Source organism: Mirounga leonina, unplaced genomic scaffold (assembly GCF_011800145.1).
Source record: "Mirounga leonina isolate KUSES-001 unplaced genomic scaffold, KU_Mleo_1.0 Mir_91, whole genome shotgun sequence".
NCBI classification, from domain to species: Eukaryota; Metazoa; Chordata; class Mammalia; order Carnivora; family Phocidae; genus Mirounga; species Mirounga leonina.
In genome coordinates this window covers 28,933,697-28,959,879 of record NW_023270839.1, presented here as the reverse complement: position 1 = coordinate 28,959,879, position 26,183 = coordinate 28,933,697, and the positions used below count along the sequence as shown (strand labels likewise).

The following is a 26,183-nucleotide window of genomic DNA, read 5'->3' as shown; positions in this document are numbered from 1 at the left end:
AATGAGAAATTTATGGTTCCATTTTTGAGCTAAATAAAAACAGTTCTACATGATCGCTGGATATATTGGGTTGTGACAGTTATTCAGTCTTTGGGGAGACCTAACACAAATTGTAAAAGGCATTGAGGCTCTGTTTGTTATGTTTGTTCAGGCTTTTTTTTGCAATGGCAAACTTCAGAATGTATAAGCACAGATTTAGGATGTGCATTAATTTTGTCTTCAGCAAAGTGGATCAATCAAACCCACAGAGACAGTAGTACTGTTGTTTTACCATCCCGCCTCTGCAATAGACAAAACACTTCCCAGCAGCTTCTCTTACTAGCCCTGTAACTTTGAACAACCAATACAACCTCTCTGACCCTCACTTTTCTCCTCTGTAAAGTGGGAATATTAATAGTGCCTTCCTCAGAGGGTTGCTGCAAGGAGTAAGTGAGACAACACTTATGAAAAACTTAGCACATCAACTGGTTCATGTTTAGGAGCTTAACCAAAGATGGGTATCTACATGACATCAAAACATCTAAATATCTTTGAATACCTATTCAAAGTAAATACAAATTAGCAAGGCAGAGAGCACACAAAGAACAAAAGAGAAAAATATCTGTTCAATACTGCTAAACTGTACATTGAAAAATAGCTAAAATGATAACTTCTATGTTACATATATTTTGTCAAAATAAAAAAAATCTGTCCATTATCCTCCATGTATGTCAAAATGAGAAAACAAAAAAAAATAAAACATACAAGAAACATAAACAAAACTTCTATCACCATAGAAATTTCTAAACTATCTAGAACAATATATGTTATTTATTTTTATTAATGTTAAAATTGAATACTGTGAAAAATTTTAATTAGAATATTTTTGTGTGTCAAATAATGATATCTACCAAACTTATATTGATGTTTCTAGGACTTTTTCATATCTTTTTTATAGTCCCAAGAATTAAGTAGGTTTCCCTCCAAATTTTTACATATTATTATTTTTACCAGGTTAATTTTTTCAAAGCAAATTTTTAAAATCACATTTTCTTTGCAACCCTTCTAGGTTGATATTCCCCAGTCTGTAACAAAACATGAATCTGAATCTGAGGTGGTGCCTTGCTGAGGGTTTTTTGGTGCCTGTCTAGGAAAGGTGGCCTTCTCGGGCTCAGAAAAACTAGAGCAAAGCTGCAGAGTAAGAGCCTGGCACAGGCGAGGAACCGGCTGGTCCCAGCCTATAGCTATGGAGTGCCCATTTCATGTGGCCGGCCTACTTCCCCTCTAATACAGTGACTTGTCTCACAAAGAGTAGCATTTGCCATCCTGATATCTCTGAGACCTGTCCTTGAGTCTGATATCAGGCCATGTAGGGGATGTTAGAAAGTTCAAGAGAACTTGCAACTCTTGAGGTTAAGGCCAAGGGGTGGAGTTTGGATAGTTACAGTAAGAAGGGTGGAGGGTAGCCTGGATGCATGTTGTCCAAGAAGAGCATTTCCAGCCTTAAAATAGAAAATGTAGACTCAGGGTGCCCTCATGACAAGCACTTAGCAATGTCAGCGGCCTTCTTTGGCAGAGTGGCCTATGGGACCTATGGTCCCTCAACTTACACTCTACTTCTCCTTCCTTTGCTTTTCAAACACCATGCAGACCTGAATAATAGTGGTTGCCCCACTTCCGATGGGCATTGTCTTCAGGAGGTTTGTGATCAGCATGGAGTGAGAGAGTGATGTTGTCACCCATGGTTGGTCAGCCACAAGGAAATTTGACTCAAGTCCATTGAGTGCCTCTTAAAGGAAAGAGAGTGTGTGTGGCCAGGTGTTGGGGTAGAGGTCGGTCATCATCATCTAGATATGTGGTATCTCCAAACCTGGCTAATGGGCAGAACTTGGGGAACTTCCTAAATATCCAGAGCCAATAAGTCAGATTCTCCAGGGATATAGCCCAAAAACCTAGGAGTTAAAGAAATAACAAAACAACAACAAAAAAGTTCTGATGATGAGCCAGTTTAACAACTGTAATTGAATCTAGATCCAATTCAGTAGAATCATCAGAATAAGAGTAAATGTGCTCAAAGGGATGACAGAATTCCTGATGGTACTTCCTAAACATATCCATTTATTCACCAGCATTATGGAACATGTTTTTATTAAGCATCCGGGATGGCAGTAATGAAAATAAATGCAGCCCTTACTCAGAGTGCTTATCATAAACTTTGTGAGTCCCCACATATGCTAGGATTCTTGAATTTGGTCTTCTGTGTGAGGACATGGAGACAGCATATCTATCCTTTTTTCTTTTGAAAAAAGTCAAACCAATTGCTTGGCAAAATGTAGACCAAATGGCCCTTATATCAATTATATGACAAATATTAAGTCATACATTTGCTAAGTAATATGGGACATTCAAAGAGGAAATTAAAACACTTTATCTTCTAAATGTGATTTAATAATAAAAGCCACAAGTTGTTAAACACCTACTCTGTGCCAGGCATGGTTAGACATCTTCACATTTCATCTCCAAAATAATGTGGTGGGGCCTGCCTGCCTCCAAAGCTCTCTGCAGTGCTGCTCTTCCTCCACTCACAACCATGTGAGCTTTGGTCCTTTCTGACCCCAGATCCACCAGCAAGTTGCCTTGCAAAGTTGGCTATTTTACCTGATTTTTCTCAATAAGTTTTCTCACCTAGAAAAATGGGGAATACACCATTTACTTTGCAGAGTTGTTGCAAAGCGAAGTGAAATACTGTTTCTAAGGTATCAAAAGAGTGCTTGATGCATAGCAGGTGCTCTCAGTCAGTGCTAATTCTTTCCTATCCCTAACTATTCTCTCTGGTCAGCTGGTACCCACCCTGTGAGATTCAGTCGCCCCAAATGGGAATTGGAACTGAAATTCTCAGAGTTTCCCAAAGGTTATATAAATCCACACAGGCCATACATTTATGTAAAGGAGACATGCCACAGGTGTGGGGTTCCTGCATCATGCAGCATGCGAAAAACACCAAATAAGTGACCACAGCATTAGGTGTTGGGGAGTTTGGAGTAGCACAAAGACACTATGGACTTGGAAGCATGAAAAGTTCAGAGTAATAGTGAGGCTTGAAGACAGAGGGGTTTCAGACACATTTTAAAATGTAGGCAGGTTCTCTTACATCGACCACCTAAGAGTCGCACTGTAAGAAGCAACAACCTCTCCATTTCCTCTCCACCATTCTGCTTGGCAGCTGCAAAGTAGCAACCATGCATGAATGCATCTCCATCACATTGGTCAGGCTGGTGTCCAAATTAGCAATGCCTTCTGGGCATTGCCTGGAACACAGCATCCAGCCTGATGGTCAGCTGCCAAGTGACAAAACCACTAGGGGAGGAGATGACCCCTTCAACACCTCCTTCGGTGAGAAGAGGTGTTGGCAGGCACGTGCCCAGGGCAGTGTCTGTAGAACTGGAATCCACGGTCATTGATGAAGTCCACACTGGCACCTACCTCCAGCTCTTCCACCCTGAGCAGCTCATCACAGGCAAGGAAGATGCTGCCAGTAACTATGCCCAGGGGCACTACATCATTGGCAAGGAGATCACTGACCCTGTTTTGGACCAGATTCAGAAACTGGCTGACCAGGGCACAGGTCTTCAGGGCTTCTTGGTTTTCCACAGCTTTGGAGGGGGAATTGGTTCTGGGTTCATCTCCCTACTGATGAAATGAATGCCTCTCTGTTGATTATGGCAAGAAGTCCAAGCTGGACTTCTCCATTTACCCAGCTCCTCAGGTATCCACAGCTGTAGTCGAGTTCGACAGCTCCATCCTCACTACCCACACCCTGGAGCACTCTGATTTTGCCTCCCTGGTAGACAATTATACCATCTGTGACATCTGTCATGGAAACCTCAATATTGAACTCCCAACCTACACTAACCTTAACAGGTTGATAGGTCACATTGCGTCCTCCATCACTGCTTCCCTCAGATTTGATGGAGCCCTGAATGTTGATCTGACAGAATTCCAGACCAAGCCAGTACCCTATCCCTGCATCCATTTCCATGTCTCTGTCATCTCTGCTGAGAAAGCCTACCATGAACAGCTTTCTATAGCAGAGATAATCAATGCATGCTTTGAGCCAGCCAATCAGATGGTGAAATGTGACTCTTGCCATGGTAAATACATGGCTTGCTGCCTGTTGTACCATGGTGTGGTGGTTCCCAAAGAGGTCAGTGTTGCTATAGCCACCATCAAGACCAAGAGTCCCTCCAGTTTGTGGACTGGTGCTTCACTGGCTTCAAAGTTGGCATTAATTACCAGCCTCCCACTGTGGTACCTGGTGGGGATCTGCCAAAGTACAGCGAGCTGTGTGCATGCTGAGCAACACCACAGCCACCGCTGAGGTCTGGGCTCTCTTGGACCACAAGTTTGACCTGGTGTATGCCAAGCGTGCCTTCATTCACTGGTATGTGGGTGGGGCATGGAGGAAGGAGAATTTTCTGAGGCTCAGGATGACATGACTGCTCTTGAGAAGGATTATGAGGAGGCTGGTGTGGATTCTGTTGAAGGAGAGGGTGAAGGAGAAGAATACTAAAGTGAAAAATGTCATAAAGGTGCTACTTCTATAGGGAATATTATTCTGTTTTAAACATTAAAAAGTTATGGTCTGGGGCGCCTGGGTGGCTCAGATGGTTAAGCGTCTGCCTTCGGCTCGGGTCATGATCCCAGGGTCCTGGGATCGAGTCCCGTGCTGGGCTCCCAGCTCAGCGGGGAGCCTGCTTCTCCCTCTGACCCTCTCCCCTCTCATGCTGTTTCTCTCTCGCTCGCTCTCCAAAAAATAAATAAATAAAATCTTTAAAAAAAAAAAAGTTATGGTCTGATCAGTTAATTTGTATCTAGCAATGTATACTCTGATACACAATTACTGACCTATGTTTTAAAACATGATGCTTTGTTACAGACTCAAGCTTGTTCATTTCTCTGATGGGTTTGAATAAAGTATTCCCTGTCTTTAAATAGATAGATATAGATAGATAGATAGATAGATAGATAGATAGATAGATAGATAGATAATAAAGAGAGAGAAATTATACTTCAGGTAAGGAAAACATGTGATTCAAGGTAGACATGAAGGTGAAAAAGCCCAGGTGTGCTCAGGTGTCAATGAGATGCCAGGGATGTAGGATTTGTACAGAGGTTTAAGACAAGCCTAGGACCTAAAAGTTAAGGTGGGCCAGGTTATCAGTGATGTAGAATGCTGGTACAAGGAGATAGGTGATAGGAAGCCACAGTTTCCTGAGCAGTCAAATAACGGGGTAAAAGCTATGTGCTAGGGAATATTTATCTGGAAGTTATATACCAGATGGAATTGGGTGGGGCAAAGTAGAGGCCAACTTCAGGTAGTGGATGTGCCCCTATTTAAAAGATCCTTAGCCAGACTCCTTCAGCCCTGACTTTAAGTCGCCATTTTGGGGTCCACATCCATCTATATTCCCTATCCTTTATCCAAGCTGAGTATGGCCAGGGCTTTCGTTGCTCAGACTCAGAGTGTTGTGATCATCTTCTATTCTTTCCTATCCCGTGGTACTCATATCCATCTAATTGCATTCACACTGACAACCTTACACATTCCTTTAATTTTAATACTGTGTTTGGCATCATACCACAAACATCTGTCGTCTGTGTGCTGGCATCTACATCCATGCTGCCAGTCCCCTCTTTTAGACCTGTGTCATTTCTCATCTGATTGACTTCTGCCTCTTCTATTTGGGCCTCTACTTATCAAATCTCACTAGCATTCCAGCTAATGAACAAAGCACACAGAAATAGACTACTAGTACCAGACAGAGCCTTAAAAGTCATCTAGCCCAACCCTTACAGAGAGGAAACTGAGGCTCTGTGATCTAAAGTCACGCTGGATGGTAGATGAACTTAAACCCAGGTGTGTGGATCTCTGCAGCTGCTCTTGACACTGTGCTATATTGTCGTTCGTGTGATTATAATGTATGACAATTCTGCTAACCCGATAAAGCACAAATCCAGTACCTACAGAGCTGGAAATAGAGTCTAAACTTGCTGCTTAATAAAAATAAGAACGTAAAATCCTCATTTACATTTATAAGAAAGTAAAATACTCATCAACCTCCTTCTGTTAGAGCCTAAGGCCACAATATAAAGAATCTCCTGAATAAAGCAGGGTGTGGGAAACTACCATCCAGGGTCCCAGGGTCCAAACCAGCCTGCTGCCTATACAGGCAGCATATATATATATATATATATGTATGTTTTTTTTTTTTTTTTTTGAGAAGCAGAGGGGAGGGGAGGGGCAGAGGGAGAGGGAGAGAGAATCTTAGCTAGACTCCACGCCCAGTGCAGAGCTGACTTGGAGCTCCATCTCAGGACCCTGAGATCATGACCTGAGCCGAAATTAAGACTCGGACACTTAACCAACTGAACCATGCAGGTGCCCCACACTGCCTATTTTTATAAATCAAATCAGGGTGGTTGTAGCTTGGATCACAGCCACACCCATTCATTCATTTACGTATTGTCTAATGGCTACTTTTGAGCTACAATGACACAGTGGAATAATTGTGACAGAGATTGTATGACCTACAAAACCTAAATTTTTACCGTGTCTTCTTTTACAAGAAAAGTTTACTGAACCCTGGATTTGAGCATTTTAGTTTTACACAAAGTTAAAATGAATCCCACCTCCTGGATGAGGGTTTTCTGGGAAAGCCAGCCAAGGTGGTGGCTGGCAGGCCTAGAATTTGGCACACAACTGGTTGCAGTTCTTAACTCCTACCTCTTTGGGTCCTAAGTTTTGAGCTCCTTTGACACCAGTTCATCTCAAGTGTTTTCTACCTCTGCAGGCAGAAGCCCATAGATATGATGCCACATACCAGCACCTCCTCTTGACGTATTCTCTACCAGTAGGCCTCCCTCTCTCCAGTCTAAAGCTCCACACTGTGTTCCCCAGAGCTGCCAGTGCTCCACACTGTGAGCTAACCACAGGACAACACCCAGCCTGGGCATCCTGCTCATGTAAATTGTTCCCACGGCCCCACTGTCTAGGGTACAGCTGCTTCACCCCAGCTGCACATCAGAATCTTGGGATGCTTTTTAGAAGTACAGATGTCCTGGTCTCACCTTGAAAGTAGTAAATCTGAAAAGTACATATTCTTTTGAAGCCCTTAAGAGAGGGCTTCCCCACCTGTCCTATCTGAAGGAGAATGCCCCCTGTGGTCTCTGCCCTATTCAGTCCTGTTTTATTTTTTTTAATAGCATTTATCAGTGTCTGACAGATTAGAGTCTGCTTGCTTCATTATTGTCTGTCTTTTCCTCAAATAATATGAGCCTCCTGAAACTGCAGACTGTGTCCCAAGGACCAAGAACAGCATCTGACCCACAATAAAGGTCCAAAGATGTCTGTGAAATCTTTTTGGGTGGTCTTCCTTCATCTGTCCCTGGTGTACCTGCCCGGCTTTAACTCCTCCTGTCCCCACAACCAGGTTCCTCTAAACCACCCACTTAGAAGGGTCCAAGGGCACTAAGCTGCCTCAGTACTGTCACTGAGCCTCGCATGCTTCTACTTCTTCCCTCCTCTGGCTGGAATGTCCTTTTTCCTCTATATTTGCCTAGTGAGCTCATGGCTCTTTCACAAGCCACTTCAAAGTCGCTTTCTGTTCCCTGACTCCGGTAAGCAGAGGTGATCATCTTCACCTTTCAGCTGGATTACAGAGAACATCTCATTGTTAGGGTTATTTAACACACAAAGACCTCCTGTCACTGAACTAGAGGTTCCCTCAGGGTATTCATCTTTATTCCCAGAACCTACCACTTTTAAACTTGGCAATACTGAACCTTACATAAATGTTTTTTTTTTTAATAAATTAACAGATGGGTGGAAAAAGTAGGAAAGGAAGCAAGGGAGGAAGGGGAGAAGGGGAAACAGAAAGAGGAAGAAGGAAAAAGAGGGAGGGAAAGAAAGAAGAGAAGATGAAAAGCCAACCTCTTCACAGAGTCTACCACCTTGTACTCACGGTTCAGCATTTATTGCTAAACCAGCTGGTGCTGTATTGTAGAGCTAAGAGGGCAGCCCCAGAGACATGATCTGTTCAGTGATTTCTTTTGAAGACTGTACTGTTTGCTACTGCCAAGTCTTCTTGAAGATGCTGCCACAGGGAAGAAGGGATGGGCCTTCCCAACCAGACTTGGGGGGATGTTTCAAAGGCCCTTTTCTGGGGCCCCTCTGAATCCCAGACTTGGTAGCATGGTGGAGGAGAGCAGCAGGGAGAACAGCTAGTGGGGGCTGAACAGCCTCAAAATTGCCTGGCTTCTAATGTTTTAACACATCCTCTGCTCTTCTCCAAGGCATATTCAAGGCCATCTATGGCACCGAACATTTTAAATTGAAGGTTTTATGACCCCCTTAAAGTATACCTAGGTGAGAGGCCAAGAGAGGAATATTTTCCTCAGATGGGGAAGCAATCAAAATTGTTTTCCTCCATAATGAAACCTTGCCTTTTCCAGTAAATAGGAATTTTCACTTGGGTGAGGGATGCATAGAAGAGGGAAGAGAGACTGCAGTTGAGGAATTTGCATGTACTCCAAAGGGCATTTTGCATATGGCTATTTGTGATGATGTGCCTTTAAAAATATAGCTCTATTATGGATGCATTTCATTAGTTAAAAGGGTGACATTTCTCTGTATTAATGAAATAGAGTTAAGTTCTAATCAGATGAACCTGACATAAATATTCAATTCTAATTCATAGAGTTTTTACATTTTCATTGATGATAAAAAATGGCTTCCTGATTAAATGAGAAATTCTAGCTGCTTCTTAGAATAACAGTTGGGCAGAAAAGAAACATAAAATAAAGATGTATTACAGAGGATAGCAAAGCTAGGCAAGTTTTCACATTTTTCTTGAATGCACATGACAGGGCACCAGTGGAAAGCCCTGTGGGAAATGATTTACAACAGGTGAAACTAAGGCACGGCTAAGTTAATTGAACTTGTCCTGAGTCACTCAGCACATCTGTGGTAGGAATGGGATTTTTGAACCCAGAGCCACTGAGTTATGATGCTGTTTCTAACCGCAGGAGTATCCACATTTATACAGAGATAGCAGGACCATTACTGCAAAGCTTAACACCAAAAAAAAAAAAAAAAAAAAACCTGGCTGCCAAAGCTGAATTCTGTTGCCAATTCTACTGGGCTATATACCATGGCACCCTGGTAGTCTGGTAGGTTGTACCACTGACTAGTCTGTGGTCATTCTTCCCCCAGAATGTGCAATAAGGCTGCAGTCATCTATTTTTACAGTTTATTGTTTTAATGCTACTTTTTTTCATTGCAATTTATAGGGGCAGATCTTGCTATATTTTTCTAATTTAGGCCTTATTGAATTCAGGATTTGTGGTAATTACACCCAAACTGAAGCTGAAATCTGTGCTATTTTTGAAGAAAAGATGAATAAGCAAATTAATAGCATAATAAAGAACATATTTAACTTACTTAATCATGTGTTTCTAAGGTTGTTGGCAGGGAATGGTTTGGAGTGAATATGCTAAATGATAGTAATAACTGCCATATGCCAAGAGTCAAGAGATAATGTGACAAGGAGGGCACTTGCTGTGATGAGCACTGGGTGTTAATATGTAAGTGATGAATCACTAAATTCTATTCCTGAAACCCATACTATATACTTTATGTTAACTATAATTTAAATAAAAATTGGGAAAAAAAGAGAGATAACGTGATACGTTATTGACTTTGGTCTCTATAACAAACCTATGAGATGGTCTTATTTTACAGATAAGAAAACTGAGAAAGACATTATTTGATTTGTCCAAGGTATCACAATAGGGGAGAATCAGCATTTCAACCCAGGTCTGGCTGCTTTAAAGCCTATGTTCTCACCTTCATGCTGTATCATAGTAATTTCTGGTCTTCTGGGAGTCCCAGTCCTCATAAGAATAGGATGAAAGGTGAGAAGCAGAACACATTCAAAATGTTGCCTACGATCTCAAAGAGGTTTTGACTCAAGAATGCCTGTCTTACTGCCTATTTTTTTAAAGATTTTATTTATTTATTTGACAGAGAGAGCACAAGCATGGGGAGTGGCAGAGGGAGAGAGGCAAGCTCTTTACCAAGCAGCGAGCCCGACATGGGGCTTGATCCCAGGACCTGAGCTGAAGGCAGATGCTTAACCCACTGAGCTACCCAGGCGCCCCGTTACTATCTATTTTTAAATCTCTTCTCTTCATAAAAGTGGGGCAACTACTTGAAACTATTTTACTAGCAGAATATATTTTGGATAACTATATTAGAAAGCAACACAACCTTTTGATTTGCAAATAGATTAATTCTGACTTTTCATTAGTTCCTCCTTAGGTGATGTTAGTGAGATTTTATTGTATAAATAAAGAGTTGAGTTGAGTATATCCTTAACACTAATTGATAATTTATATAACTATTCTATTTAGGGCAGTAGCCTGGTTGTTCCATGAATAATCGGTCCAGTGGAAAACAGGCAATCGGCCTGGCATTAGGGTGCCAGCAATGTTCTAGAGTCGAGACAGAGGCTGAAGGCAATGCCGCTCAGAGCTAAGTCAGAGCCTGAGGCAGAAGGAAAAATAAGTAATACTGAGCCTGTCTTTAATTTAAGATTTTGATATTTTCTTCATTATGAATTTTTTGCTTTAATTTTTATTTTCTAAAATGTTGCATTAAGGTATTACTTATCTTTAAAAAAAAAAAAGGCTATTACAAATCTTGATCACTTTTGAATTTTTGATCACCCCCTTAAATGTTATACCTAAAACCAGTGCCTCACTTGCCTTACCTTAGACCCAGCCCTGGATAAAGGTCTGCAAGTGACCAACAGAGTATTTTTTAAAAATGGAATATTTCCCATGAAAATCAGTATTTCTAGCATCCTTTGTAAAAACTGGAAAATATGGCAACATTGGACTTACTGTTTCATATGGCAAAAAGTGGCCTTATCCGGGTGGCAGTTGCCTCTACTTGAGAGTAAATGTTGGCCTGTTCTCTGCATACTCCTTCCCAAACTTCCTGACCAGTTCAGGTCCTGCCTGACCCCTGTAGGATCTGAGTTGAGCATTCTGGGGGCTAGACCAAATATACAAATGTTACTAACATTCAGGAAACATGTCCTGCCGTAGCCTGTAACATTCCTTCAGGATTACCGATGCACCACTCTTGACATTAAATCACAAGATAAGATCACTGCCAGCAAAACCCTGAAAAAAACTCTACTGACCAGCACTGATGCATCATAGATCACAGTGCGGAGTGTGCTTTTCATGTTTTCTGTGCAGAGCAAACTTCTTTTTGCCTATCAAGGACTGAAGTGTTTTTTATCATCACTAGTATTTTTTGAGCACTTAACAATGTGCCCAACTCTATGCTGAGAGCTTTACGTACACGATCCTATTTAATCATCACAAAAGTCACATGAGATATATTCATATCCCCATTTTACAGATGTGGAAACTGAGTTACTAAAAGGTTGAGAAGATTGCCCCAGGATACATAGCTGGTAAACTGAAGAATCTGCATTCAAACGCAGATGAACGACACCAAAATCCTACCCTGTTTACCACTAGACACACTAATGGGCCTGCTGCTGTCTTTAATAATAGACATTCTACCAGCTAAATTCACTAATTGCTCTTTGCTATCAATGGCTCTAACGTTTCTCAAGCATATGGAATTTGAACCAAGTGTATACAACAGCTGCCTATTGTATTAAATTAATTTTAAGAGCCTATCTTCCTTGTTTTTGTGACTTTTCTCATAACAGATTAATTTTTCAAAGGTTAATCACATGACACTTATTTTAATTATGCTTTTCTAGTCACAACAAATGACAGCATTTGACTTCTTGTTGCCTTCCTTTGTATTGTGTGACCAATGAGATTATTAATAATGCCTTTTTATTATGTAGTCATGCTGTAGGTGCCCACAGGGCACGGGCTGGCCTCATGTATTTTATTCTGGGTGCAGTGTCAGCAGGGCCTTGCGGATTTGCTAATGAGCTAAATCCGGTTAGTGCCACATGCCCTGGACTGCCAGAGATCTTTTAAATACATCACTGCTCTCAGAGACTCAGCTGGGTTCAGCTGGAGAGAGATTAACTTCTCATTCCAATTAGCAGAGAGTCATACTGTTGGAGGGAGAGCTGCTTATGGAGCCCCAAACCTAGAGCCCTCTGACTGAGGAACCAGTGGCCAGTCAACAACAAACCCAGACTTAGAAAAGGATGGCCTGAAGAAAGGGTTTTGATGCAGTGGTGGTTGTTACTATTATTATTACTTGTTCTGGGTGTGCCTTACAGGTCACCATCTCCTTCATAAAGTGGGCAATTAGGAGAGGGAGAGGCTGTTTTCTTTTCCATGTAGAAATACACTGACTGCTATCTGGAATGATGGAAGATTAAAAGGGAAGGGAGTAGGGAAATTGAAATAAATGTAGAATTGGGTAATTATAATCCTTGACCAGACTCCCCCACCACAAAATACTGGGTGTCAATGCTATTTTAAGTTCCATGTTTTATTTTTTCAGATAATAATAATAATAGCTAACAATTACTGAGCACGTACAGAATCGGACACTCTTATAATTGCTTTATGTGTATTAATTAATTAAATCCTCAAAACAACTCTTGGACAGAGATACAATTATCCTCCTCCTTTGTACTACTCCAAACAAAATGCGTAAGATAATGTCTCTGTTCATCCTGCATTTTTGTCCCTTCTCATATCTTGTTCTTGAGTTAAATTAACATTTTAAGCTATGAATATTGTAGCCCATGATTTTGTCCAGAGGGTTAAGTGGACAATTATTTTGAAGTGGAATGCTTTGGGGAATGAAAGCCAAGCCCAAATCAGGCCTCTACAAAGATATTACAGATGTACAGAATAATAGATAAGTTCCATAGGCACAGAGAAACAAGAAGAAAAAGTGCTTCTTCTCAAGTATAGTTTCTGATGAGAAAAAGATGTGCAAAATAAAGTACTCAGCCTGAAAATCAAGTAGAGTAGAAATGTACAACTTCCTTTCATTTAAGACTAAAAATGATTCAGAAAAACAAAACCTAAAACATGCTCAATAGTAAAGAAAAAATATCCTATTTAGATTAAAATTATCTCACCATAGCTCTGTAGTAAGACAAGCACACTGGCCCATCTAAAGAGAAATCCAGAGGTATTCCTGAATAGAAATCAATGTGCACACCCTAACCACAAAGCCCATCGAAAAATCAATGAGGTTTTTTAAAAGAATTTGTTTTACAAGGGAATGTATTTTCTGCAAGCCATGAAAACCCGAGGAGTTATATTTGTGGGTCGGATAAATCTTTTTTCAGAAGTAATGCCCGACACTTAAAGATTAAGCATTATAATCTTTGTTTTAACAGAAGGCAAAGCTAAGAAAGGATTCTAAATGTATAAATGCTCTCAGAAGCTGCAATTGTACGCGCACACACACACACACACACACACAATGGCTTTAAAATGGCCTCCCTATCTAGAGGCAGCCACAGGCAAGGCTTGCTATGGGAAAGGGTTCGAATGGACATGTAAAGTGTTCATAAATGTGCTTTTTCAGGAGTGTAATTGCTTCCTTATCCTTAATGTCTGCTGGGGAATCAGAGTAGCTGACACTGGGACATACAGCAGAGCAAACAAAGGATCCACTTGAAAAAATTATAAAAGATTTAATGGGTGTGTGTTTGCATATAGGTATGGGGGGCATAGGTTTGTGTGGTAGTTGGAGGCATGGGATACAGGTACCAACTGACCAACAAAATTCCCAAGGATCCCCAAATCTCACTTTTACCCTCTTATAAATAATAGTTAATTTTAGCAAGGAAGCCTATTTGTTCCTTGTATTATGAAATAGAACTTACTCATTATTTGGATCCTAAGAAGCACCTTTTTTGCTTTTTTCTTTATTAAAAGCAGCCTCAGAAGGATTCACCAAGTGAGGAATAAAAACGGGCCCCATCTCTCTCCTGAACTGGACCACGGCCTCTCCTTCATGCCACTCTGGACCACATAGGGGACTGATAACCACCTCTGGCCATCACCAAGCCGCCTTAGGCTCAGTGGCCTGTGGGCCTCTGGAGCGCTAGAGCTATATTTTGTTCATCCATGTGTTCCCTGAATGTAGGACACAGATGCTGCATGGTCAGTAATGCTTTGCTAAATAAAGATTTCAGTTAACTCCTAAAAATGTGTTTATTGAACCTGGTAAAAAGAAAAGCAGAAATGTTTATGATATCCATTAATCTGCAAAATTTTATGTTTTTAAATCAGGGTATTTTTTCCCATCATTAATATGTTGCAAAACTTCATTTTCCAATTAATTAATAAAAATCTAAGATATGAATAATTTGCCTAAAATGAGTGTTCAGGAAAAAAACAACAAACTAGGGCAGAGAGAGGTATCTTTGATGCCTTAAAATTGGAAAGTACAGTGTAGTTGATGAAAACAGATGAGCTTATAGGCTTTGGGCTGAGTCCTTGAGTAAGGAGATTCAGCCTGAAAACCTTGGTGGAGGTGATGGCAGCACAGCGACTAGCCTTGCAGGACTAGAAACTTTGGGTTGGGGCCATCATGGGAATAACTGAGCTTTGGAACTTGTGGTTTTCCATCCTCAAACTCAAATAACACTGATTTGTATCAGAAACTTAATGTACTGATCTGTAATACAATATCTCTTAAATGTTCAGTATTACCAATTGGCCAAGACAAGGCCCATATCCTTCACAGGGCTTGCGGTCTAGTGGGAGATGGTATGGAAATAACTATCTTAGATTCCAAGGTGTAGCTTCCAGATCAGTAGCATCAACATTGCCTGGGAGCCTGCTGGAAATGCATGGTTAGTCCCTACCCCAGTCCTGCTGAGTCAGAAACTCTGGGGTGGGGTAATTTGTAGTCTGACAAACCCTCCAAGTGATTCTGATGCACTTTAAAGTTTGAGAACCAATGGCCTAAAGACCAATTACAGGCAGTGGTTTTCAACCCTGGCTTCATATTAGAATCATGTGATGCATATTTTCCCATACCAATTAAATAGAATCTGTATTTATTAGCACCCTCTTTAATCACTTTTTCCATTTACCTGGCTTTTTTTTTTTTTTAAGATTTTATTTATTCATGAGAGAGAGAGAGGCAGAGGCAGAGGGAGAAGCAGGGTCCCCGCGGAGCAGGCAGCCTGATGTGGGACTCAATCCCAGGACCCTGGGATCATGACCTGAGTTGAAGGCAGACGCTTAACCATCTGAGCCACCCAGGTGCCCCACCATTTACCTGGCTTTAATCACACCATGGTAACTATGACCATGCCAGGGATGCCACTGACATTTATAATGTCCAATGTTCTCCCTGAAATTTCTTCTATTAGATTTTTAGCTCACAGTCCAACTGAAGGTTTACTAACTTCATGAGAATTATTTCAGATGTCCAAGAAGTTCCAAATGTCCCTAGATATCTTTCATTAGCAACTGCATGATTTCCCTTTTGAGTTTTATCTCTCTAGCTTGAAACTTTTTTCCCTGTTCAGATTAACTCCCGCTGACAGAAAAAACAATAATCAGTAGTTGCAACTTCTGAGTAAAGATTCTAATATAGAAGTGCTGAATGGAAAATATTAGTAAGGCTACAAAGGCTAGCTACAATTTAAGTTTCTTTGCTTTGGGATGAAATGATATCAAGTCTGTGTGGTTAACCTGGTTATCTTGTACTGATAAAATCTGATTGGAAAGCAGCTCTGCTCACCACAATGCCACCAATGCAACTAATCATCGGGGAAATGCAAATCAAAACCACAGTGAGATATCGCCTGACACCTGTCAGGAAGGCTAGCATCAAAAAAAGAAAAAGACAGCAACTGTTGAGAGGCTGTGGAGAAATTAGAACTATAGCACACTATTGATGGGAATGCAAAATGGTGAAGCCGCTGTGGAAAACAGTGTGGAGGTTCCTCAAAAAATTAAAAGTAGAACTACCATATGATCCTACAATCCCACTTCTGGGTATTTATTCAAAAGAATTGGGAGCAGGATCTTGAAGAGATATAGCACTCCTACATTCATTGCAGGACTATTCACAATAACCAAGATGTAGAAACAACCTAAATGTCCCTTGGCAGATGAATGGATAAATAAAATGTGGTACAAACACCCAATGTAATTCTCTTCAACCTTTAAAAAGAAAGTAATTCTGCAATATGTAACAACAAGGATCGGTCTTAAAGACATTATACTAAGTGAAATAAGCCCATCACAGAAACACAAATGCTACTTGATTCCATTTATATGAGGTATCCAAATAGTCAAATTCATAGAATCAAAAAGTAGAATGGTGGTTTCTGGAAGCTGGGAGGAGGGGAAAATAGGGAGTCACTAACAGGCATTAAATTTCAGCCAAGTAAGATAAATAAGCTCTAGAGCTCTGTTGTACAATCTTGTATCTATAGTCAATAACTGTATTGTATGCTTGAAAATTTTTAAATTAAGCGGGTAGATGTCATGTTAAGTGTTCTTATCGCAATAACAGCAACAAAAATCTGATTGGCATTTGTGCGTTTGATTAATAAAGAAATCTGAAAATGAATTAATAAAACTTGGTAGATTAAAAAATCTTTCAAAACACGGCATCTATGGAAGGGGGTGTAATAAGTAGTGTCCTTGGTGGTTAAAAAGTTTACAAAACACTGGTTGGAGTTATCAGTCATGTGAAACTGAAAGAAATGGCAGTTCTGAGGGCAGCATGTATGTATAGAGAAGGAAGAAAGAACTGGCTAAATACTGAGCCACAGAGAAGAAGAGAGTTCTTCTATCCTCTTCCCCTTACCTGAACAGAAGGAGGTTGGGGCTTATGTAGACCTGACCAACGCAGGGTTGCTGAGCTGGGCTGTGTTGGGAAAGTGTGTTGCCTGAGGTTTTCGTGGGAAGTTCCAGGGTATACTTACTAGGAGCAGGAGCTTATGGGAGTGCAAGGTCAGAACCAGAGAAAGAGTGCAACATCAGGTCACAAGTTTGTACAAAACTGGACAGAGAGAAAGAGATAGAACCGAGAAATGAAGTCAAGGAGGGATGATAATAAAAGAAGTTTAAGTTGACTCTTGGAATAGCCAGAGCTGACAACTCTCTTAGGGAAAAAGGCATAGGAATACTCTAGACCCTAAAGACAAATTTTCCAGTTTCTTTTATGAGCTAGCCCTGAATGGCTAAATCAGAAACCTTAACCCAGAAGAGCTGTCCTCCATCTGGGAAAGAAGACCTACACAGCCTTAGGTCCCATTCAAGCAGCTGTGGACAAACCTACCAAGATGTGAGCCTTGCCTCTGAATGGACACTACTGCTCACTGGGGATTTTGCTAAAATGACCAGAATCATTTTGCGTGGGTTTGCAATGGCAATAATGACATTTAAAATACCACCCAGATTACAACTATCATCATCTGATTCATTTTTTGACATGTGCTTATATTTTGTGGTAGTTTGAAAAAAAATAGCAGTGAAGTTAATGCCTCATTACTTGGAACCTCTAAGGTTAGATCCTCCAACCTAAATCGAATCAGAAAAATACATTTATAGCTAAATCACATATTAGAACAACTTCTATCAATCACTTTTTGTGTACTTAGAGATTTGCATACATCTTGTATAGCATTCAAACTCCTCTGCTTTCCAGCCACCCAGTTTTCAGCAAATCCATCATAGTCACAAAGCCAAAATGCAGGAAATATGGCTGGAAACTGCGGGGGGAAAAGGAGAGTCTGACTTAAACTGGAGACATTTCTTCACCACGGGAGGGCCAGAATAAGGTAAAGTTTCTAATCTAAAGGCACAAGGTACACAACTTAAATTCTCTGCATCTCAACTTTTTCATTTCTTAAGTGAGGGTAATAATACCTCTACCTGTACCTCATAGGCTTGTTAAGTGTTAAGTAAGAATTATCATCGTCCTGTACAATAGTGGATTAAACATCTTCAGTTGGACTCCAAGAAGAAAAGTCATGTTGTATGAAAGAATGCTGACTATATTTCAGAGGACCTGATGACCAACACACATGGACAGAGACTTTAAGGTTAGAGTGGCAAAAAGCCTGCCATCTTTCAGGATGTACTGAAAGGAAAATGACCTCCTATGGAAATCAATATGAATTTCTCAGCTAAAGTCTAAGGAAATGCAAAATTGATGTCTATGGAATAAGGCATCATGGACAAGATTGTATATAACCATGTGGAACAAATTGTATATAGCTCTTATTACAGGTTACAGTAATTATAGGAGTAGCCTTTGCTCAATGTCCACTATGTCATGTTTATTTAATCCTTCCATCTAGTCTAGGAGGTAACTATGAGTATGTCTTTTTTAAAGATGAGGAAAGTGAGGCTAAGAGAGGTGAAGTGACTTACCTAAGGTCACACAGTGAACGAAATGTTAAGTGGCACTGCTAGTGTTTGACCCTGGATCTTCCTGACTTCAGAGCCAATGTTCTTAATTGTTATGGAATCTACCCTGAAAGCATGAAGTCACCTATTTCCAACATGTTTTCTTCTCAACTTCAGAATGCCTCAGCTGAAGAATCCTTTCACATATACCCATATGTATAGCTACCTGAACTGGGAAAACTATGCAATGGACTCCAAAATTCATATGTTAAGACCTAATCCCCAAAGTGATGGTATTCAGAGGTGAGGCTTTTGAAAGGCTGTTAGCTCATGAGGATGGAGCCCTCATGGGAAGGATCAGTACCCTTATAAAAGAGGCCCAGGGCGCCTGGGTGGCTCAGTTGGTTAAGCGACTGCCTTCGACTCAGGTCATGATCCTGGAGTGCCGGGATCGAGTCCCGCATCGGGCTCCCTGCTTGGCAAGGAGTCTGCTTCTCCCTCTGACCCTCCCCCCTCTCATGTGCTCTCTCTCATTCTCTCTCTCTCAAATAAATAAATAAAATCTTTAAAAATAAATAAATAAATAAATAAATAAATAAATAAATAAATAAAAGAGGCCCAAAAGAGCTCCCTTGCCCCTTTTTCCAAATAAAGATACAGTAAGAAGACCAACATCTACGAACCAGGAAGCAAGCCCCTACTAGTCACTGAATCTGCCAGTACCTTGATCTTGGACTTTAGCCTCCAGAACTGTGACTAATAAATTTCTGTTGTTCATACCCAGTCTATGGTATTTTGTTACAGCACCTGAACACCTGAATAGAGTAAGACACTCCATCCAACTATTATAGTCAGAATTCAGTTACATTAAAATTCTAGTTTAAAAAAAGCTGAGTGACCCTGTGAATTTATATCCTCTTCCTCCAGAAATCTCACTATAAAAGTAATAAAGGGAAAAAATAAAATCTTAACAACTAAGAAAATGGGAGAGTTCATCACTGGGAAAAAGGTTTCCACAAGTTAAGCAGATGGTGAAGTGGTATCTGTTGGCATAGGAGGAGAAAGTCATAGCCTAGAAAAGCACAGAGTTTAACAAATAAAAAGGATACCAACAGTCTGGCAAAACCACAGAAAGGCTGAATCTCAGAAACACCAAGAATAATGAAGCTGAGAGCCAGAGTAAGATGTGGAACTAAAAACATTGTAATTAATTGAAAGTTGGTCAAAGAAATGGTGAATCACTACCTCCAATTCCTCCTCTACTTTTTCATGGAGCACCTTCAAGACAATCAGGCATCTACCCCGTAGACAAAGATGCCAGAAGGTTCCTCTCAAGAAATTCTTAAGGTGTCAAGAGAAGATCTTCAGGGGTTTCTTTGTGGTTTTTTTAGGGATCCCCCTGCTACTGTGTGTCCTGCAACTTATCACACAACAGTTAAATAGTTCTGCTGGTATATAACACAAAGTCTCAATCAGACTTTTTAAAATCTCAATTTAAATATAAGTAAACAAGCTAAGGTCATCCAACATTTGAGGAACCCCCCTAGAATGTTAGAAAGATACAAAAATAAACAGTAAGACACACAGCCCCTGGAATAAAATAATTTGGAGGACAGGGGAAACTTAAACATCTAATCAATAGCCTCAGATTTGAAGAGACAATGAATCTATAAGTTGATATATAAACAGAACAATCAGGCTTCAGCTTCTGAAAGTATGTTAGACTGAATATTTTGAAAAGTCTTCTCTCTGTAAAACCCCTAGATGATGTATAAACTTTAACACATATGCTTATGCATTGCTGAGCTCATTAAAAAGTGAGGGAAATACTTCAAAGAGAGTTGAAACCAAAATGTTAAGTGAATAGATCCAGAAACCAGAATGTTAAGTGACTACAGGTTATCCTGATGGCAAATGCCGTTAACCAGAACACATAACGTGGAGGCTAGCAGTAATACGTGGAATGGAAAACTCTACTTATACTACTGCAAAGCTGTAGTTGAATCTGAAAACTCAACACTGTATGTCATCAGGAAATTGCAAATAAAAAAAGATACTACTACACACCTATTAGAATGGTGAAAATCCAAAACACTGACACTAAATGCTGGAAGGAAACTCTCATTCATTGCTGGAGTAAATGCAAAATGGTACAGCTACATTGGGAGACAGTCTGGATAAACACATCCTTACCATACCATTCAATGATTAGGCTCCTTGGTACTTAACCAAATGAGTTAAAAACTAATGTTCACATAAAAACCTGGACATAAGTATTTATAGTTTTATTGGTAATTGCTGAAACTTAGAGGTAAACAAGATGTCCAGGAGGTAAGCGGATAAACTATGGTATATTCAGACAATGGACTATTATTCAGTGCTAAAAAGAAATGAGCTACCAAGCCATGCAAGAATATGAAGGAATCATAAATGTATATTACTAAGTGAAAGAAGCCAGTCTGAAAAGGCTACAATACTACATGATTCTGACTGTAAGACAGCCTGGAAAGGGCAAAACTATGAAGATAGTGAAATGACCAGTGATCACTAGGGGTTGTAGGGAGGGAGAGATGAATAGGCAAAGCACAGAAGATTTTTATGGTAGTGAAACTATTCTGTATGATACTATAATGGTGGATATATGTCGTTTACATTTGTCAAAACCCGTAGAATGTATAACACCAAGAGTGAATCCTAAAGTAAACTATGGACTGCTGATGATAATGATGTGGATTCGTTGATCATAACAAATGTACCACGCTGGTGGGGGATGTTGATAAGGAGGGAGGCTGTGTTTGGGGGGCATGAGGAATACATGAGAACTCTCTGTACTTTCTTGTCAATTTTCCTGTGAACTACTATTACTCTAAAAAGTAAAGTCTGTTAAAAAAAAAAAAAGGTGACCAGTTGAAGAAAGAATTAGTGGTGCTTCTACTTTTGTTTAGGGTGGACTAACTTAGAAAAGGCCAACACGGAGCGCCTGGGTGGCTCAGTCCTTAAGCGTCTGCCTTCGGCTCAGGTCATGATCCTGGGGCCCTGAGATTGAGCCCCACATCCAGCTCCCTGCTTGGGCAAGAAGCCTGCTTCTCCCTCTCCCACTCCCCCTGCTTGTGTCCCCTCTCTCCCTGTGTCTCTCTCTGTCAAATAAGTAAATAAAATCTTAAAAAAAAAAACAACAGAAATTAATTAAATAGAAAACAGACTACAACAAAAACAGTGTTTGATTCTTTGAAATGACAAATAAATGAACTTCTGGCAAGACTGATCAGTAAAAGAAATAAAATCCAAACATAGTAGCAATTAAAAAAAACTAGAAATATGTTAGGGAATTAAAATAAAATGGAATAAAATAGTTTCATATCAACAAATTTAAAACATATAATTTGATCACTTAAGCAATTCAAAGAAATTTCTAGAAAAATATATTTCCCAAAGGAACTCAAGAAATAAAAAGAAAATAAATATATAATCTTCCAACAATGAAAACTCCAGGACCAGATGACATTAAAAATAAGCTTTAAAAACTTCCAAGAAGTATACTCTTTCATCCATATGTAAATTCTTCCAGAAATTAGAAAATAGAATGAATACTCCCATTTTATGAAAATGGTATAATCTTGATATCAAAACTAGATAAGGACAATACAAGAGACAATGATTATAGGCCAATTTCATTTATAAACAAAGATGCAACAGTCATAAAATACTGGCAAACGGAATTCAGCAATATGTAAAAAATATATCATTACCAAGTTGAGCTTATTCCAATAATTCAAGATTGGTTTAACTTTAGAAAAAAACTATGAATGTAATTCACTACATTAACAGGGGAATAAGTAAAAAGGAAATGATTTGAGAAGATATATAAATTTATTTTATAATATTCATAATTAATTGTATATTCATACATTAATTTTTAGTGAATCACAAATTAAAAGGAACTTCATCAACCTGATAAGGGTTATCTAACAAAAAGAACTCTAAATATCATATGTAAAGATTCCCTTAAACATCAGATATAAGACACAGTTGTCCAGAATCTCTGCTTCTATTCAACATTGTATTACCAACAAACATAATAAAACAAGAGAAAGAAAAAGACATAAAATAAGGGGAAAAACTGTCAATATGCACAGATGATAAGATTGTCAGGTAGAAACTCTAAAAAATTACTATTCTAGGTAAGAGAATTTAGCTAGTTGGTTAGATATGAATTAGTATATAAAAGCAACTATATGTCTATATACTAGCAATAATATGTTAGAAACAATATTTTTAAAAATGTCATTTCTAATAGCAACAACAATATAAGGTACCTAGTAATAAATATAAAAAAGAGGTCCAAATCCTTTATTAGAGTAATCTTTTATTAAAATATATTAGCTTGTTAGTTACACGTTTCCCTACTCTGCTCTTAGTGGTTGCCATAAAGAATATAACATGTAAAAAAAAAAAAAAGAATATAACATGTATCCTTGAGTTAATGGAGATGAATATAAATTACTACTTTCACCATTTCCATGAAAATATAAGGACCTTGGATACATTAATGCCTGAACTTTCTGTTCTACTTTTGACATGAATTTTAATTCTCTTCAGATTTTAGATTCTGGAAAACATTAAGATTACCATTTTGTACAACCAATATTCATTTAGATTTACACACAGATTTGTCCTTTCTAGTGTTCACCGCTTCCCATATTTCCATGTTTTCCTCTGGGATCATTTTATTTCTGCCTAAACAATTCCTTTTAATATTTTTTTCTTTTTAAATTAGCTTTATTGATGTGTGATTTACATACTGTAAGTTTCACCAATTTTAAGTGTATTTTTTTTCAAAATGATGAATGATGTCAAATTTTTGTTTGGCCAAAAATGTCTGTATTTCACATTTATGTTTGAAAAATAGTTTCACGGGATATAGAATTTTAGGTTGGTAGTTTCTTTCAGAATTATAAAGGGTTTTTTTTTTATTATTCTTATGTTAATCCCCATACATTACATCATTAGTTTTAGATGAAGTGTTCCATGATTCATTGTTTGTGCATAACACCGAGTGCTCCATGCAGAATGTGCCCTCCTCAATACCCACCACCAGGCTAACCCATCCTCCCACCCCCCTCCCCTCTAGAACCCTGTTTGTTTTTCAGAGTCTATCGTCTCTCATGGTTCGTCTACCCCTCCGATTTCCCCCGCTTCATTCTTCCCCTCCCGCTACCTTCTTCTTCTTTTTTTTTTTCTTAACATATATTGCATTATTTGTTTCAGAGGTACAGATCTGAGATTCAACAGTCTTGCACAATTCACAGCGCTTACCAGAGCACATACCCTCCCCAGTGTCTATCACCCAGTCACCCCATCCCTCCCACCCCACCCCCCACTCCAACAACACTCAGTTTGTTTCCTGCGATTAAGAATTCCTCATATCAGTGAGATCATATGATACATGTTATAAAGGTTTTTTTATTGCTTCCATGATTTCTTTTGAGATGTCATCTTTAAATTTCATTGCTCCCCCTTTGAAAGGAGTGTCTTTTTTCTTTTTCGAATAGCTTAAACTTTTTTTTTCTTTGCATTGATTTTTAGCGGTTTAACTAACATGTGCCTTGGTACACTTTTCTTGTATTTATATTGCTTGGAGTTTATAAAGCTTCTTGAATCTGAGACTTGATGTCTTTTGGGTTTGGGAAAATTTATGGCTAGTATCCCTACCAATATCATTCCTGCACTATCCTTCTTCCTTTCATTCTGAGACCCCAATTATACATTGGTTAGACATATGTCTCACATGTCTCATACTTTTTCTCTCTTTTTTTAAAGTTTATTTAAGTAATTTCTACATCCAACCTGGGGCTCAAACTCATGACCCTGAGATCAAGAGTCTCTTGCTCTTCTGACTGAGCCAGCCAGGTGCCCCTGTTTGACATTTTATAGATAGATAGACAGACAGATAGATAGATAGATAGATAGATAGATAGATAGATAGATAGAGATAGAGATAGATTCAAGTTCTCTGGGGATTTTCTCTATTTTATCATTTTTTTTTTACTTATTAATTACAGCTATTTTACAGACATATCTGATTTCTCTATCTTTATCACCTGTGGGTCTAATTCTATTATCTAATATTTTATCTTAGGTTTTGGTCATTTAATCCTATATTATGTTATATCTCAATTTTTCATTGAATAACAAACATTGCTTATAAAAAAAAAAAAGAGATAACTAGAGGTTCTGGTTGATGTTATCTTTTTCAGAGACAATTTTTACTTTTGCTCAGGTGGTAAAATAAGAGCAAATCACCTTAGGGGTGCCCGGGTGCCTCAGTCGATTGGGTGTCCCCACTCTTGGTTTCAGCTCAGGTCATGATCTCAGGGTCATGAGATAGAGCCCCACATTGGGCTCTGTGCTCTGCATGGAGTCTGCTTGAGATTCTCTCTCCTTCTCTCTCTGCCTCCCTCCTCTGGCTCGTACTCTCTAAATAAATAAATAAAATCTTAAAAAAAAAAAAAAAAAAAGCAAATCACTTTAGTCCTTGACTGGGAATGAGTTCTTTGAGATTTGATCGTACTCTTTTCTGTGTGTTAGTCTATTTCTGCCTTACCCTTACCCCTGGGGGTAGCTCACTACAGATTCCTAAATAGAAGTCTGAAATTAACAGTACTCCTTCTCCTTGGCCCACCCTGAATTCCAGTTTTCCTCAGGACCACAATGGTAACAAAACTGTATCTCAGCTTCCCAGCCACTGAGCTAGAGCTACCACTTTTTGCTCTGCTTTTCTCAATCAAAACTCACTACAAACCATTAAATTCCTCAAAGGGAAAAATATTGTACAATATCTCACTTCATGGGCTTTTCTAATCTCTGGAATTTGTTTTCCTTAAATCCTGGCAGCCTTGAAAGCTCTATAATGTCTTCAAATTGATGCTTTTGGTATTTTCTCCAAATTTCCAAGTTGTTATTAATAAGAAGGCTGGTCCATGAAAAGTGATTCCATCATTATTGGAAGTCTTTAAAAACTCTGTATTTTTTAATAAAGCCAAAATACACAATAAATTCATACTGATATTTCCAGTTGAAATTCAGGAATGCAATATTTTTACTTAGCTTTATTGATCTTACATATCTATATCCTTTTTCCCATAACAAAAATCATAGTTCTTAATGACACCAAGATAATTACTCATTTGATTTATCTCACAATACATGTCTCATATATAACAGTAAGATAATAAAAACACTAACACTATGAATAAAAATATGATTACTCAAAATAGTTTGAATTTTTAAAAAAAATCTTTAATTCAATTTTATTTTATAATTATGTAAACTCTTTTCAATATTCTAAAGTCAAATTCCTAAAGCAAAGTATATTCAAAAACTCTGCTTTCTATTCCTATCTGTTCCACCTATTCTGTCCTTTCCCAATTTTAATGTTTTTTCTTCCACTATTTTATAAAATAATAGAATACATGTATATTTTTATAAACTCCTCTTTCTTCAATAAATAAAAGCATAATATATACACATTTTTTCACCTTGATTTATTCAACTACCAATATGTTGTAAAGATTATTTCACTGTATTATATAAAGATAGTCAGCATTCATTTTTACAGCTGCACAGTACTCACTTGTTAATTTTCTCAATTGGTTGTCTTCCCAACATAATTCATTATTAATTTAAATACTTAATATTATTTCTTTTAAATATTTATTTCTTTTTACAGCCTTCTTTTGACTTACCTTGATCTGCTTTGCTCTTCTTTATTTAGTTTCTTACGGTGTAAC

The 26,183-nt window shown here is 38.8% G+C and overlaps 1 pseudogene; it reads left to right on the top strand.

Annotated features, from left to right (window-relative positions):
* Positions 1 to 3,218: 3,218 nt before the first annotated feature.
* On the top strand, positions 3,219 to 4,664 carry LOC118003761 (annotated as a pseudogene).
* The last annotated feature ends 21,519 nt before the right edge of the window (positions 4,665 to 26,183 follow it).